Source organism: Adiantum capillus-veneris, chromosome 13, assembly GCF_014529385.1.
Source record: "Adiantum capillus-veneris isolate H3 chromosome 13, ASM1452938v2, whole genome shotgun sequence".
Classification (NCBI taxonomy): Eukaryota; Viridiplantae; Streptophyta; class Polypodiopsida; order Polypodiales; family Pteridaceae; genus Adiantum; species Adiantum capillus-veneris.
The window spans coordinates 112,943,789-112,961,810 of record NC_140943.1 but is presented as its reverse complement, the minus strand read 5'-3'; the positions used below and the strand labels follow the sequence as shown (position 1 = coordinate 112,961,810).

Here is an 18,022-nt window from a genome sequence, read left to right as displayed (position 1 = left end):
AGAGAATGATTTGTCAAATATAGATAATAACTACAAATCACATGCTTGGTTGTCCATTACAATTAGTTTCTTAATATTTCATCAGATTTTGCCAATGCAAAAAAGATTACATGCAAACCATAATTGAAGGGATTGGGGGGAAAAGTTTTGATGTTTGGTTCAAGATAAATAGAAACATACAAGTGCAATGGGCATGTAAGAGTTGATGCAAAGTGGTATTTTTTCTGCCAACAAAGCTTTGCTAATTATTCTCCTCATGGCATGTAAGAGGTGATGTAAAGTGGTATCTAGACAAGTGCAATGGGCAGGTAAGAGTTGATGCAAAGTCGTATCTTGAGAAGTGCAATGGGCATGTAAGAGTTGATGCAGAGTGATATCTTGATAAATATAACCTCCTAGTTCTTTTCTAGTCCCATTAACGAGCCTACCATTAAGTCCACCCACATTCATAGAACAATCCATTATACAAATAATATGAGCTGGTTTGCCAAAGAAGGAGCACACAAACAATTATTTTCAACATCTCTACGATAACACTATAGAAGAACCTAAATTCTAGGCAGATACCGAAGATTCCGCTTGCTTTGCATTAAGAACATTTTAAACTAGAAGACAATGATTTAGGTTGGAAGGCTCAACTGTGTGTCTTGAAGTTATCGACAACGAGAAAGAGAGAAGTTGCATGATTGCCTCTCAAACCATCCATGGCAGGAGTTGTCATGTGAAATGAGATTACCCGCTTGAAAGTTTCCATGGAAGCTATACAAAATGACATAGTCTGCAAACTTTGCACAACAACAAACAATGAAGAGAAGTTTGAGAGAAAAAGTAACTTACCATAAGTGCCTCGAGAAATAGGGCCACATTTGTCCACCAAATCTCAAAAGGATGCATTGGCACACATTGAGTCGACAATCCCATGTTCCCCGTTGGCAGTCTTGAGTTCGAATCTGGATTGTTCCTACCGCGTTAAAATTCATAGTCCCTATGGTAATCACCTGGTTCTTTATCGAGCAACCAGTGTCGCTGCTGGCCATTTGAGCTCCTTAGGTCTAAGTTGTGCAACGAACGCCACGCTCGTCCTTGCAGGATCGTTCTCTGTTGTAAGCTGTGGCGGTGCTGTTTTTCAGGTACTCTTTCCCCTTGCCATGCTTCATATCTCCCCTGGCTGCAGTGATTTCTTCACAATTGAGAGAGAGAGAGAGAGAGATGGAACCTCAGCGAATAGCTCACGTGGACACTATCGTCACGTTCTTTCGTAGTTTAGAAGTCTAAAGCTTCCACGACAAGTAAAAAAAGAGCAGCAGGAGGGGTTTCTGCCAATCACCAACACGTGTAGTTACTTAGCAGTGGGGTCTTCTTCGGTGGCCAACTCAGCCAATTCCTCTTCAACGTTTTTGTGTGTGTGTGTGTGTGTGTGTGTGAGAGAGAGAGAGAGAGAGAGAGAGAGAGAGAGAGAGAGAGAGAGAGAGAGAGAGAGAGAGAGAGAGAGAGCTCCTTGCTTCGATTCGGCATCCACCTTCTATTGTGGAGGAGGTAGAGTGGCAGCCTCTGGTTTGGAATGCATATGTGACAGATTCAGAGGGCCGTCAGCTAGGAGAGAGGACACACATTGATTGGGTTAGCTGGGATGATGGTCTGGTAGCATTCTTACATTGTTCGTCGGATGATTCCTTGGTTGGTGCAAAGGTTATTAGTGCTACCTATGGGATCCGTAGAGGGGTTGTTGCTTGTATGAGAGAGATTGATGAGGCTATTCCTGTTGACTAGCATAGCTACACTGGGAGACAATCTTCTCATTAGGGCCGGTGTGCTTTTTTTGACCCTGAATTTGGAGACTCAATTATGGCGCGGCGGGGGACTCTAGTGTTTGGCATTGCACGGACTGGCCATCATGGCTATCACATCAGATTGGATCTTAGGGTGTAATGTATAACCGGCCCGTACAACGTAGAGGGCGGTACTATTTCAATTACCTGTTAACTTTACACAGAGCACTGAGAAGGGAAGAAAGAGAACACAGTTGCGTCCAGCGACTAGAATGTCACTGCGCACACGAGACTGACACCCTGTAGGCCCCAAAGACTGGCGCCCCTTTCGGTATTTCTTTATTCAAATTAAGGTAGACGATCCGACCACTTAGCACAAGCTTTCACAAAGCTGTTCAAACCTGGCGAGGGCTGAAAACGCAGGTTTTCGACCGGATTTCGACAGTATAACGGCGCAAAAACCCGTGTAGGTCAAAAACACCTATCTAGGACGGATTCCCTCGATATTTGGAAGCTTTCTGGTGAGCTGTCACAGAAATTCAGCGGGCTGTAATTCTGTGTTTTTCACTGCCGGGAGCCCAAAAGCCTGTACACGTATCCCAAGGCTCTCACGAGGCTCCCCCGATGTTCCCTTGCAGTTTAGGTGCGAAACCCTAAACCTGCACAAAAACACAGCAGGCTGTAATTCGCTGTTTCGGATCGTTTTTAGCGGAGCTAACACGCCTACGCGTGTCCCAAGGGCTCCTGCACGCAATGGGACAGTTCCCCTGTGAATTGGACGAGTTTTCACGCGAGAAAACTCTCCAAACTCGCAATCTTTCGTGATGGAACTGTGCGTACCTGTGGGGGATTAGCAATTAGCTAATCCGGTTCCTGTTCAGAAGGCTCTTGCCTTGGCAAACGCGCATAAACCCCAGAACTGTATATAGGTCAAATGAGAAGCCCACTAGTGGGGCATAACAAACTGTACGTAGGGGAGAAAGAGAGCAGTATGTAGCGTGCGGGGCATCATTCCCGTCACCATACTATGCATAGAGGGCAAGGTAAGCATTCCATAGCTTCTGTACCTGCTACAATCTACCTGAGGCTGAAAATGGCGCCCCCTTTGTTGATATGCAGCTCGTTTTTGCCTCCCAGAGTGGCAGAATCGCTCACAGGCTGACACGTCGCCCAGTTTCCGAGTTTGGGCTTTCCTTGCTAAAAATATCTCAACTGGTGCGTCAGTTGACTTGGCAGCAGAGCCATAAAATGTTCCCCTTGTCATTCTAGAGCTAATGACGCGAACACATTTTTCAGTCAAAAATAGCAGTTCCCTAAATTTTAGGAGATGCTTCCATGGCGTCCCTATCGGTCTCCTGACCATCATTGAAGACTACCATTTGACCAACATCTACAATGTGGGTTAATTTATTGGCCCCTTTCAACTTATAAAGTTGCAGTGACTTGACGAGTGGCCCAAATTCCAGTTTGGCGCACACGAGCTTCCATACTCATCAGAATTCAGTGCTAATTGGCCCGGGCAGTCCCTGTCTGACCGACCTAGATTCCCGATGTGAGAAACCCATTTGGCTGCAGCCGTTTCACACTGGCCATGCAATGTCCACTTGCACCTTTTCAAGGGTTCCGGGACAAACAAGTAAAAATAAAATAAATATATCTAATACTTATTTACGGAAGGCAACAGGAAAAATACACCTCCTGGGGACATAATGTGTAGCTTAAGTGATTTAAGGTGATAACTCAATATGGGTGCTCAGTGCATACTCAATGTTCCTTTTATTTCATGGAGAGATGTGCAAAGACTAAGAGAGAGAAGAGAGCTACCAAGTGAAGGTTTTGCGAGTGAAAGAGAGAGATACGAGACTAACACGAGATGGGGTCCCGAACTCCCCTCCAAGGGCCCCCTTTTCTATTGCTAGAGAGGTATTTGCTTTAGATTGCATAAATAAATGCTAATACAATGGATTTAGATGCTGAGATGCTGAGGGTATTTTGCGGTAGATGCTGGATTTGCGAGGCTAAGGGTTGGAAACTGAAATCGCAAAATGTCAAGTTTGAGAGTGTTTTCAAAAACGTTGGGTGAGAGGAAATGCCAAAACTGGTGATGGCTGAAAATGCTAGAGTACTGTTGTCCGTGGTCTGGGTATTGAACTTATGCTTCTATGATAACCCCTGCGGGCTCTTATATACCATTTGAAAGCTGGGTCGAGCAGAGTCAGATGTCAAGCCCCATGACTTTATAAAATAATGCTGAAATGAAGCTGGGTCGAGCAGAGTCAGATGTCAAGCCCCATGACTTTATAAAATAATGCTGAAATGTCACTTATCAATAAGTTAATGAATCCTAATAATAGGTGCTTCTCATGCAATGAACTACCAAGGCTTGATACTACACTAGACCATGGGAACACTCTCGAGTGCCTACACCTAGAAGACATTGGTTGTGCTCATGTGCAATCGGAGAGTATACAACTACACTAGAGTGCTTGGATATGCTCGTTTTGCGTACAGGCTTGCGAAGGTGCTAGGACAATTCCTAGGCCGTCCTAAGCTCTAGAAGTAGGAGTTACAACTTGTCCACATGCACATAGGGTTAGATATGCATGTGGGATCCCTCCCTTTTATGGTGAGGTGTCACAAGACGGGCACCACGTGCCAATAGAAAAGAACAAACTGAACAGACTTTTAGCACTTCAATAACAACTAAACTGAAAGAGAGAGACGACACGCGACACGGAGTGGCGGAATTTCACCCCAGAGAGTATTGGTCCCAAACCTTGGCGCCCCTTTCGGTATTTCTTTATATTGCATCAACATAGTACAAGCCGGTACTCCAGACTCTGCACCTTCTCCAGGAAGCATGCCAGAGAATGAGCCCTAACCTCATATTTAAAGGCCCTTGGCCTGAAAAGCAGTTACAGTGAAAAGCCTTCAAAACTCAAAAGCTTCTGGTCCAAAAAGCAATGCCAAAAGCTGCCAGCGTGATTTACGAAAATCCGTACAGCTTGCCACGTCATCAACCAGCGCAAAACACGGAAATTCGTACAGCCTGCCACCACGTCATCAGCCAACGTAATTTTTGGAAATCTGCCACGTCATCAGCAGCTACGCAATCTTGTGTATGTGTGGATCTTGCTTTAATTTTGTTTGTTAATGTCACTGGGGCCCCATCGAACGGGGTCCCCATAAGTTGGTAGGACTTCTTCTGTTGCTTGTTCTTCTTAGGGTTTAGGCCCCTCGGCTAGCATCTGCAAGTTGGCTCCATTCTTTAGGCTTTGACACGTCAACAGTTTGTGACATGAGGTACTGGGACCGAGCTGCATGGCTTTTATATAGTCTGCCAACAACTCCTGAGAATCTATGAAGAAATCTTCGTTTGCCCACTGTGTTGCGTAGGTGCTATGATACTTGAACTTCAGAAAGAACTGCAGTGTTTGCTTCTTTGAGCTGCGCCGAAAGCGTGTCACGTGCACATGGCTCTGTGTGCCACGTGGACATGCTTCATCGACCTCCAGAGCTAGTTTTCCCCTTCTTCCTAGATAGGAGTGTCTAGAATCCTTGGAGGATTAGTATTGGCAATTTTGTGAGCCTCTTTGCAGGATCTACATGTTCGGACAAGTCCATTAGATTAGGTTTTCCAATTTTGGAACCCTCTTGCATATATGATTTGTATATGCGTCTTGACAGATGTTACACTACGGTGTGCATCTAGCATGACGTGCGTATAGTTTTTTTGACAAATTGCTAACGTGTCAAGCCACTAAAGGACGGAGCCAACCTGTAGATCCTGGCTGAGAGGCCTAAATCCTAACAAGAAGCAGCAGCAGAAGAAGTTCCCACCAACTTATGGGACCCTGTCCGATGGGGCCCAAGTGACCTAAAGATAAAGCAAGCTCACACACACACACACACATACTCAATTGCGTGGAGGACTGATGACGTGGCAACAGTTGTACGGACAGCCCGCAATTTGCGTTGACATGCTGACGTGGCACAAGTACGGAACTCCGTGTTTTACATTGATTGTATTGACGTGGCACTTGTAGGGATTTCTGTAATTTACGCTGGCTGATTTTCAGTGACAGTTTTTGGACCAGATGCTTTTTGAGTTTAAAGCTTTTCATGTAAACTGCTTTTCATAGGCCAAGGGCCTTCAAATATGTGCAGAGGGCTCAGTCTCTTGCATGCTTCTTTGCATGCTTCTACGTGAAGGTGTAGGGATTGGAGTACTGGCGTTGTACTGAGTTCAAGCAATATAAAGAAATACTGAAAGGGGCGCCAACTTTTGGGGCTAGTGCTCCCTCAGGGTGGAACTCCGTCACTCCCCGTCTTGTGTGTCTATCTCTTTCAGTTTTGTTGTTATTTGAAGTGCTTAAAGTTGTTCAGTCCGTTCTTTTTTGTTGGCGTGGTGCCCGTCCCCGTGACAATTTTAGGTTAGAGGAATCCAATGAGCCATTCCTTGTGTTGATTGAATTCCCGGGGGCAGATGTGTGATAGTTTCAGCCGAAACTTAGCCTTGGTCAAAAACTTATTAATAAATTATTGTAATGATCTAATTGTTGGGTGTGGTGGACAGTTTGCCCTACCAAAGCCTAAAGAAGTTTATAACCCAATTTGCAGCCCTATAAAGGAAGCAATAGACCTCTCATTAGCTAGCTGTAGATCAGTAGCTAGCGCTCAAGTCAGATCAGCCAGCGTTAGCAATTCTCAGACCTGGTGCAATCCGTTGCGAGGATTGGGACAGAGGAGTAGCCATGAATTGCCCTCCTGGTGTAAGGACTTCTTCTCGAATTTCAGACGCGTCACCTTCACTGGAAGTATCCATTCCGCTTTGGGTGATCACTATGCACCGAGTACTAGGGTAGTGAGATACTTGGGTACTGGATCCTTGGCATTGTTTGGAATCTGCGCCTAAGAAGGCCCACGCTCAACTCCTCCTTGCGGGTGCACCCCTTAGCAGCCTTGTGTTCACACCATAGTTGCATGCAAACACGTTTGCATCCCTTTGCAAACTTGACTTGCCAAATTTGAGCTTTTTAAGGAGAATGGGCCTCTTGCAGTTTATTATTCAATCGTATGCTTTTTAACGCTTTGCGTTTGCAACGTGGGCTTCTTACACGAAGTGGCAGGCATCAAAAACTCCTTCGAATGTTCTCTGCGCATGCTCTCTTTGCCTTGCAGCTTTGCAAGCTCAAAGCCGTTGGCTGCTCCAAGGCTCAACCCTCACCCTCGGCCCTCAAGTAGGTCATCTCATCGAAGTGCCTAGTGCCAGTGTCCACCTTCTGAAGCTAGGCTGAAATTCAAAATTTCTGAGATGGGAAAACCCGTAGGTCCAGAGTGGAAGTATGTCACCCGTATTGCGAACTGTGGAAGAGGGATATGGCACTGTAGGTGTAGATATTGTCCTCACGAGTAGATAGGTTGGCCTCAGTGCATACATGCTCACATCCTAGCCATTGCAGACCATGGTGCGGACAAATGTGACCATGGGTTAGAGGATGTGAGATGTATGCAAACGATTGAATGTAAGTGCCACATCTATGGATGAAAAGAAGGCAATTGATGATGTAGGGGGGGGATTTGGAAGATGCTCAAGATGTATCAAATGTGGCAGAATCGGATCCTCCATTGTCAAATGTATGTGGTTCTTCTAGTGCATTTAATGATGGGATTCCAAACAAGAGAGTCTTACATCCTAGCCATTGCAGGCCACAGTGTGGACAAACTTGACCATGCTTGCAAACGATTGAATGCAAGTGCTATAGCTACGGATGGAAAGAAGGCAATTGATGATGCAGTAGAGGATTTGGAAGATGCTCAAGATGTATCAAATGTGGCAAAATCGAATCCACCAATGTCAAGTGTATGTGGTTCTTCTAGTGTACACTGCATGTAATGATGGGATTCTTGCAAACGAAAGAAAGAGTGTTTCTAAAGGTAGCCAGTCTCATGGAAAGTTGGCAGCAGCATGGCAATTGCAAGCAAGAAAGAATGCAACCATTGCTGTTCGATGATTTTTCTATGTTGAGGACAGTGCTCGTTGCAAAGTGAGAAGTCCGTATTTTTTGGATATGGTCAAAGCCATTGGTGAAGTGGGAGCCTAAATCATTGCATGTTATGGAGTTCAGAGATGAAGTCAAATGCATAGAATAAGATTTGCTTGGTACAAGAGATAAATCAAAGAAATATGGATGTACAACTGCATGTGATGGCAAGTCCAACAGCCAGTCATTAACGTGCTTCCATCATGTATTTATGGCAATGTGTTCTTAAAAGATGTTAATACAAGCGGTCAAATGAAATTGGGAGAGCCATCTTTGGTATTCTCAAGTCTTCAATTCTTGATGTCGACCGTGCTGATGTTGTGCAGGTATGCGTGGACAATGCATCAAATTGTGTGGTTGCAAGAGAACTTGTTGAGGCTCAATGGCCACTCTCTTTTTTACACGTTGCACATGTCATTGCTTGGATCTGCTATTTAAAGACATTGACAGCTTGACATGGGTTTCCTCCATTCTTGAGTGGACGAAGAAGATTGTAAAGTTTATTACAAGAAAGCCAACTCTTTTGGCCATGTTTCAAATGTACAGTAAGAAGGATCTTTTAAAGCCAACAGAGAACCTTTTGCTTACACTTTAGTGTATCGTCAAACTTGCTCGATGAGAGAGTCTACACAAGGTTGAGGAAGATGGTTGTGAGCGATGAATGGACAAATGCAAAACAGGTAAAGAACAAAGTTATTGGCTTGGATATTACAAGCAAGGTGTTGAAGATAGATTTTGGCAGGATGCAAGAGAGATTGTGAAAATAATGGCTCCTATTTTAAAGATTCTTTGCATGGTTGATAGGGAGAGAGCCACTGTCACGAGGACGTGGCAACTGCTAACCTTAGTTGTTGGTTTCTTTCCAATGATTTTTGTTTAATTTTCAAGACCCTCTTTTTGAAGTTGCAAATGGTCGGACATTGTATGGCCAATGTGAACGTAGTTTCACCCGCAGACGGGAAGTTGGTCGGCACTCGAATTCGTAAAGTAAGAGGATGTCTAGGCTTAGAGCAAGATCATGTAGGTCCCCCCGTCGCACTTAGCAAGTTGGTGGATACTAGGAAGTGAACTCAATAAAGGCATAAAGTCAAGGTGGGATCACCAACAGAAAGTATCCGACAGTTGGGCCATATTGCACTTTTGGATGCGGTCCCAATGAGGATAGATGGTCAGAAGACCAGTGGGAGCCTGACGGAAGCATCTCCTAAAAATTAGGGAACTGCTATTTTGGGCCGTGAAATGTGTTTGCGTCATTACCTTCGGTATGACCAAGGGAACATTTTATTACTTTGCTGCAAAGTCAACTGATGCACCAGTTGAGAGATTTTTAAGCAGGAAGCCCAATAAGGGGAAATTGCATGTATGAGTGCCAAGTGGCACTTTTTGATCAATTTACCAAGTCTGGGAGAACAGAACCCGTAACTGACTTTTGGGAGCAGTTTTGGAGGCTGATAACTGTGATTTTCAGCCATTTCTCTCCATCTTTGAGCTTCCCATGACTTTACCTAAGACTAAGGATATCATTTTCAGCATTGGAAGGCATCAGATGCGTGTTTACAGGGCTATTTTGCTGCATTTTCAGCGATACACAGGTTTTGGCAGCCATGGAAATCTTCTCCTTTTTGCATCTATTTGTTCACAGATGCATTACAGGTCAAGGGCAGAAGAGAGGGCGCTCAATTTATGGTGGGGGGATGCTTCATTGAGAACCTGTCATAGGTTAAGAGCTATGGAGTGTTTTCTTTCCCTCTCATTACAGTGTGGTGTTAGGAGTGATGCCCTGCACGCTACACCCTGCTCTCTCTCTCTCCCCTACGTGCAGTTATGTGATGCCCCACAAGAGGGCTCTTCATTTGACTGATGTACAGCTGCGTGGGTTCATGCTTTTGTGCTGAGGCAAGAGCCTCCTTGAGCAGGAACAGGGGTAGCTAACTGCTACTCCAAAGCAGGCACCGGTGAGGGTCATAACCTCACCGCACAGGTGCATTTTCAGCGCTGTGTATGTGCTGTAAATTGATTGTTTTTCAGCCATATGGACGCCAGAACCTTTGGGAATCGTGCCCCACTGGCAAAGGACAGTTAGGGGACTGTTTGGGGTTGAAAACAGGGCAAAAATCAGTAAATACAGCGTGCTGAATTTACTGTTTTTGGGCAGGAATCAGAGGGTTTGTGCCAGTGGAAGTGAGTTCCAGCAGGGGAATTGGTTTCGCGCAAGTTTTGGGGTTGTTATGTTACCGAAATTTGGCCAAATCATGTGGTATCTAGCTGGATATAGGTAAAGGATTCCCAGGACTCTACTTTGTAAATTTACCCTCTCAAAGTATAAAGAAATACCGAAAGGGGCGCCAATTTTGGGGCCTACAGGTTGTCGGCGTCTGCTCGGGGCATTCTAGCTTCCGAGCCGTGTGTGTGATTAAGTGTTAATTCTCGTCGCAGGTTTCCTTCGCACGTGCTCTGTGTGTGTGTCTAAAGTAAAGAATTTCGGGTGAAAGCCAACGCCTACCGCCCTACGGGCCGGTTACAGCCGCCATGGGATTAGGTACATAATGGTAGAGACAATACAGAAAACCACAGGTGTTGATGAAAGTAAATTGAACGAGGTAAAGGCCTTATGTCGAAGAGAAGATGCATAAGTTTGAAGCTGGACTCCAATCGACACTTCAGAAAAGTATGAAGCTTTACCCATAAAATACTCTCTAGATTATGATGCAATTTGCTTTGGTTGCTGGAAATTTGCGTTCGAAAGGAACTCCTCGCAAGCAAGAATTTAGTACCTTTCATGCTTGTTGCTGGAAATTTGCGTTCGAAAGGAACTCCTCGCAAGCAAGAATTTAGTACCTTTCATGCTAAACAGAAGGCTCTCTCTACTCCCTCTCAAAAGCGGCTTTCAGATCAGCCCAAAGGCCAAGAAAAGAAGCCAGAGGGGACTAAGCGAAGTAAGTACTTAACTCCCTCTCATTTGAAGACCTACATGGATGATGGAAGAGTGCAAATGTTTCTTTTGTGGTGAGAAAGGCCACAAGAAATCAGCTTGCCCACATCTAAAGAAAGATTCTTTGCCTCTAAAGAAAATAGGATAAAGATTGCCTAACTTTTCCTAATCAGTATTAGCCTTTAGGATTGCTTTACTGGCACTCTCCCACATGAATTACCTCTTGAAAGATCGAAAGATCATCGACTCGATCTAATTCTGGGCAGTTCATTCCCAAATCAGTGTCACGTGACACATCCAACCCTATGTGTCCGTGGACAAGCTACAACACGACAAGGGTTCAGTCAGTCCAGTCAGTCTAGATTTAGAAGTGATCTGGCACTTTTGTGAGTCTGTTCGCAGACCGTGCATGTCCAAAAACTTAGTGTAGATACATATCCTCTGGTTGCACACAACATGATCATAAGCATTCCCATCGTAATCCATCAGAATCCTTCAGGGGAATTTTCAAGTGCATTTAGCCTATTTTACCTATTTTTGACATTTTTCACTTATTATTTTTAAGTAACTTTTGTTGGAAAGTAGGTAGGGCAAATTGAGTAAGTTGTATATAAGCAAACCTAGACTAACACTAATTGACAGAAGAGGCAGCAGGAGCACCAATGCTCAACAGGCAACTTCTCATCAAGAACCCTTGGTGGCGGTTTCTCCTCCAAGCAAGGACTCAGACCCCTAGCATTTTTCATCAGCATTGTCGCAAGGCAAACTCAGCCCTAGCGTTTTTCATCCTAGCCTCATCGCTATAGAGTCTCAACCCCTAGCGTTTTTCCTCCAAGGAACTACCGCCATAGACCACTCCCCTTGCTGGCGTTTTCAGCATATCAGGATCACCCATAGCCATGGCGATTTTTAGTAGATGAAGACCATTAGTTTTCAGCCCTAAAGACCATCAGTTTCCAGCCCTAAAGACGTGCAGTTTTCAGCCCTAAAAACCAGCAGATTTCAGCCCGCATGAACCTGCCCACATCAGCGTTTTGGTGTCATATAATCTCAGCCATCAGCATTTTTGGAACAGCAGCAAAACAGCCGCAGAATTCAGCCAGTAGCGTTTTTGGACAGCAGTTAGAAAGCCTCAGTTTTCAGCCCTTAGATCGGTCTCGCCATCCCCGTCGTCGTCATCGATCTAGCCTAGACTTGCATCAGCATCAGTCGCATGCATTCAGTTTGTACCAGTTTGTGCAATCAATAGTAGACCACTCTCGTCGCCGACGAGAGTGGGGCCTTCGGAGGAGGGTTTTACAACGTCTTTGGTGTCGTATTTCTCTTCTCTATCCATCTCTTACTCTCATACACTTGCATGCACGGTGTCCATTCACTTTGTTATGATCATTGCACTCTCTCATTAAGAACGGAAGGCTCTCCCTTCCATAAGAACAAAAAGGAACCTTGAGCACAGTTCGGAGTACTCATCTTGAGCAAAGTTCAAACATTCATTCCGCTGCACCTTACAATCAGCCACCTTACAGAGTTAGTCTATTACAACAAGAAGAAATTCTTAAACAAGTAAATGAGCTTTTGGAGAAGGGTCTTGTTTGACCTAGTACTTGTGTCACGGGGACGTGGCATTTATTAACCATGTCACAAAGATGTGGCAATTGCTAATCTTGGTTGTTGGTTTCTTTCCAATGGGGTTTATTTTATTTGTTTTGAGACCCTCTTCTTGAAGTAGCAAACGGTCGGACATTGCATGGCCAATGTGAACGGTAGTTTCACCCGCAGATGGGTAGTGGTCGGCATTGGAATTCGTATGGTAAGAGGATGTCTAGGCTCAGAGCAAGATCATATAGGTCCCCTCGTCGCACTTAGTAAGTTGGTGGATACTAGGAAGTGAACTCAATTAAGGCGTAAAGTCAAGGTGGGACTACCAACAAAAAGTATCCGACATTTGGGCCACATTGCACTTTTGGATGCGGTCTCAATGAGGATAGATGGTCAGAAGACCATGGTGACCTCTAGGATAGTAATAGACCAACCAAATGGAAAGCCATCGGCGTGGTAAGCGCCATAGTGACCCATAGGGCAGACCCGCGGGAGCCCAACGGAAGCATCTCCTAAAATTTAGGGAACTGCTATTTTGGGCCGTAAAATGTGTTCGCGTCATTACCTCCGGTATGACTAGGGGAACATTTTACAACTCTGCCGCGAAGTCAACTGGGCAACCGGTCAGGATATTTTTAAGCGGTGAACCCGAAACGGGCAAATGCTTGAAAATGCGCCAAGTGTCATTTTCTCATGCACTTACCTCTTCAAGAAGAAGTGGCGCTGAATTTTTAAGCTGGGAGAGGCCTCATTATGCAATCTGTCACAGGTTAAGAGCTATGGAGTGCTTCCTTTCCCTCTCATGTACAGTGTGGTGCTAGGAGTGATGCCCTGCACACTACGCACCGCTCTCTCTCTCTCCCCTACGTGCAGTTATGTGATGCCCCATAAGAGGGCTCCTCATTTGACTGATGTACAGCTGTGTGGGTTCATGCTTTTGTGCTGAGGCAAGAGCCTCCTTGAGCAGGAACAGGGGTAGCTAGGTGCTACTCCAAAGCAGGCATTGGTGAGGGTCATAACCTCACCATACAGGTGCAAAATCAGCGCTGTGTATGCACTGTAATTTTATTGTTTTTCAGCCATACGGATGCCAGAACCTTTGGGAATCGTGCCCCATTGGCAGAGGACAGTTAGGGGATTGTTTGGGGCTGAAAACAGGGCAAAAACCAGTAAATACAGCGTGCTGAATTTATTGTTTTTGGGCAGGAATCAGAGGGTATACGCCAGTGCAAGTGAGTTCTAGCAGGGGAATTGGTTTCGCGCAAGTTTTGGGGCTGTTATGTTGCCGAAATTTGGCCAAATCAAATGGTATCTAGGTGGATACACGTGAAGGATTCCCAGGACCTTACCTTGTAATTTACCCTCCTAAAGAATAAAGAAATACCGAAAGGGGCGCCCATATTGGGGCCTACAAGTTCTCGGTGTCTGCTCGGAGCATATCTAGCTTCCGAGCTGTGTGTGTTTAAGTGTTAATTCTCGTCGCAGGTTCTCTCTGTGTGTCTAAAGTAAAGAATTTCGGGTGAAAGTCAACGCCTACCGCCCTACGGGCCAGTTTCATGGTTCCATCGCCGGGACATCAATCACTTTTTTCTTAAAGAGTGAGCTTGGATTGTTTAGGGTAAAGACACAGAGTGCAGGAACGCGGGGATTACACTATGGCCGACAAGAGGAAGGGAGTTATGGAAGAGGGTTCCTCTTCAAAGGACAGGCAGGAGATTCCTATGGTTTTTGAGACTGGCGAGAGCTCACGGCCACGTCAGTGTGTACCTCCTGTCAACGCGAATGTCCCTCCAGTAGTATAGGGCTTTATGACTGGGCAACTTGAGGATGATGCGTTCAAGACTCAGTTAGTTGCCGCGGTGAATGTCTTTTCGCAGCTGGTGCAAAATCCGAGGTTTATGGAATTCTTGCAAGCGCCACCAGTGCAGCAGCAAAATAGACAACCTACGCCGCGTACGGAGCTTGTTGATGCTCAAGCCCAGGTACTTCATGTGGCGCAGGAGGAAAGGGAACACTCGCATGTTGCGGAGTCGGGGGCTCCAAAGCAGGTTTTTCCCGTGCTTGAACAGGTGGCTAGAACGCCTATTCCACAGGTAATGCCAGTCCAGCCTGCCACCTTTCAGAGCCAGCATGCTGTCTTGAATGGACAGGGAGCTGGATACCAGGCTATGCACTCAGTTTTTCCACCACCCACGGTACATCCTGGGTATTTCGGGGGTGGATCAGTGTTCCAAAGTATGGCTGGTTATGCGCCTGGAAGTCGGCCGTACATGCCAGGAACAATGTTCGGGGGTATGCAAGGCATCATGCCAAACCCCATGTATGGTAGTATCGGCATGCAACAAGGTTTCCACTGTAACCAGGGTCAGTTTGGGGTGCCACAGGGTCATTTTGGCATGGCTGGTTTTTATGGACAGTAGCTAGATATCGCACCTCTGACGCAAAATGTGAATGGCCAAGGCGTGCCGATCATGCCTACTACAGTGCCCGTGTTGCAGACCATTCCGTATGACAATTTGGGGGCTCTAGAGAAGCCGAAGGCTTACAAAGAAGGTGGTGCAGCGGTAAAGTTCAGTACCTTCAGTGGTTTCTAGGATAAGACAAAGGCCCTCACTTCCCTCCAGCAGTTTGATACAGCTTATGCGGGAGGGAATTTTACAGAGGCCTCGAAGGTCAGGAAAGCTGCCACTTTCTTAAAGGACAATGCGCTTACATTGGTGGACGCCATTGTTAATGTAAGGACAGGCACCCGCCACTTGGGTTTACTTCAAGCAAATGTTTGCATCTGCCTGGGTATCAAATGAATTTGAAGCCGACGTCCTAGCAGATTTGCACTAGCTTACTTCAGCTTCGTGCAAGAGCTTGCTAGAGTACAATAGGAGGTTTTGTAAGGCGTTACTCTTAGTGACCTCCTACAGATTTGTGCCATTGACAGAGCAGATAGAGAAGTACTGTTGTGGGTTGCCTAAAGGGCTTCGCGATTATGGTACAAAGAACAGAGTGGCTACCCTTACTCAGCTTATGGAAGTTGCGAACACTGGTCTTGCCTTGTTGAAAGGAGAGGACAGTGGATTTCCGAGCAGTGACAAAGAAGGGCAGTAAAAGAGAAATTCAGCGAAGAAGCCCTTTGTGAAAACGGCTCCTGATGCGTCACAGGGGTCAGAAAAGGCCACCAAAGACAAGGATTCAATCGGGTCTTGTGGAGCGCAGGCAAAGAAACAGAAAAGGAAGCCTTTTGTGCGCAAGTCGCTCGAGGAAAAGAAGGTCCTAATGGCTGAGAACAAATGCTTTATATGCGAGCAGCATGGTCACTTTTCTATCAATTATCCACAAAGGAAAAGGCCAGCTGACTTAGAGGATAAAGAAGACCAGAAAGGCAAGAAGCCAAGACCCATGGCAGGTTTAGTGCCAGACATGGTGGGTGACAGGCCCAGCACAGATGCCAGTGAGTTATGCAGGACATGGGGTAAAGTTAGGGATCAAACGACACTCATCTTCTTTGATCCAGGTGCCAAAGCCAACTTTATCACACCAGAGTTAGCTATGAAGCTGGGCATCAGAGCTGAAGAGATGGGGTACACAGCAGAGGCAGGGTTGGCATGTCGTGGCCACTCAGAGTGTGTTACTCCCATCATTGGAAAGTTGCGTCTGCATATTCAGTCGTATGTGGACACAGAAGAATTTTACATCATGCCGCTGGAAGGTTGTGACGCCTTGTTGGGGATCCCGTGGATGTTCCGAGTGCATGGAGTCTTGGATGCCTACAACAAAAAGATCACTGTACAGCATAGGGGCAAAACTCACATCTTGGATGTAAAGCTTAAAGGAGAGTCAGTCCCTATTGTATCTATTTCTGCTATCACTTCTGTAATAAAGAATCATCTTTCTGTGTACTTGATTTTTGCACGTGATGTCTCAGATAGTGATCAGTCAAATTTATCTGTGTTAGATAAAGAAAGGTCAGCATTTTTGCAAAAGTTTAGTGACTGTTTTTCTGATTCATAACCATCACAATTGCCGCCAGAGAGACTTGAGGACCATCGGATAGATTTTGTGCCAGGGTGTAGCCCACCAAATAGACCTCCCTACAGGTTAGTGCGGCGCAGCAGAAAGAGATTATGGGCTAGGTTGAGGAGTTATTAGAGAAGAGGCTGATTCAGCCTAGTTCTTCACCCTTTTGCTCCCCAGTGCTCCTAGTGCAGAAGAAGGATGGCTCATGACACATGTGTATTGATTACCGTGCGTTGAATAAGAATACCATCAAGAATAGGTTCCCTATTCCTAGAATTGATGATATTCTCGATCGTTTAGAGGGTGCTGCAATTTTCAGCAAGATAGACCTTAAGAGTGGGTATCATCAGATTTGTATAAGGCCAGAGGATGTGCATAAGACTGCGTTTAGAACGACATTTGGTCTTTATGAGTTTCTAGTGATGCCGTTTGGGCTAACAAATGCTCCTGCCACGTTCAAGAGAATGATGGACCGGATTTTCCGCTCGCATCAACAGTTTGTTGGAACGTTCTTCGATGACATGATAGTGCATTCGAAGAATGAAGAGGAGCATAGGCGTCACTTGACCATTGTGTTCGAAGAGCTGCGCAGTCACAGGTTACTTGTCAATCCTAAGAAAAGTGAATTCTTCCTCGAAGAGATCCACTTTCTGGGCCACATAGACTCAAAGGATGGTGTTAGAATGGATCCCGCAAAGGTCGAAGCTATCAAGACATGGCCAGACTTGAAGACTGTGCACGATGTCAGAAGCTTCTTGGGATTGTGTTCCTACTATAGAAGGTTTATCAGAAATTTTGCAGAGATAGCATCGCCTCTTCACGCATTGCAAAAGAAAGAGGTCACTTTTAGATGGACCCAAAAAGAGATTTCAGCTTTTAGTCTCTTAAAGGAAAAGTTGACTTCAGATCCAGTTATTGTTTTGCCAGATCTCAGGAAGTCATTTGTGGTCCAGTGTGACGCATGTGGCAATAGCATCGGAGTAGTGCTAATGCAAGATGGACGGGTAGTAGCTTATGAAAGCCGAATTTTGCAAGGGCCAGAGAGGACTATGCAAGTCTATGAGAAAGAACTCTTGGCCGTGATTCATGCGCTTTCTAGTGGGAAGCACTACCTCTTAGGTGCTGATTTTGTTGTCCAAACAGATCATCAGACCTTGCGATACTTCTTGACACAGTCAAAGTTATCCGAAAAGCATATGCGATGGGCAAACATTCTTTCCATGTTCCACTTCCAGATTATGCATGTGGAAGGCAAGAAGAATGTTGTGGTTGATGCGTTCAAGAAAGCCACAAATTTCAGCTGTGTCAATTCCTTATCATCACGAGCTAGATGACATGAAGGAACAGTATACTGTTGATGAAGATTTTGCAAGGATCTTTGAACAGTTACAAGAGGGGCAACATCACGAGCACTACCTCCTCAGAGATGGTTTTATTATGATTCATGGCAGACTTTGTGTCACTAGGCCACTGCGACATAAGGTCATGGAAGAGTCATGTCCCACCGTATGCAGGGCATCGTGACATTGATGCGACAGTTAAAGCGGTAGAGACATTCTTCTATTGGCCTACCTTGAGGAGAGATGTGGATGCCTTTGTGCGAGCATGCATAGTTTGCCAAAAGGTCAAGTTTGACAGGCAAAAGGCACCAGAGTTGTTACAACCAC

The 18,022-nt window shown here is 45.5% G+C and overlaps 1 protein-coding gene across 2 annotated transcripts in view; it reads left to right on the top strand.

The window, feature by feature from the left end:
• The first annotated feature begins 972 nt into the window (after positions 1–972).
• The window catches only part of LOC147444672 (Transducin/WD40 repeat-like superfamily protein), a 53,097-nt gene continuing 36,047 nt past the window's right edge, over positions 973–18,022 (top strand). Inside the window, exon 1 of one of the 2 annotated variants that reach the window (XM_086527203.1) lies at positions 973–1,130. The gene's annotated coding sequence lies outside the window, so the exon portion shown is untranslated. The remainder of the gene's footprint in view (positions 1,131–18,022) is intronic. The other variant, XM_086527204.1, reaches the window with a different exon arrangement.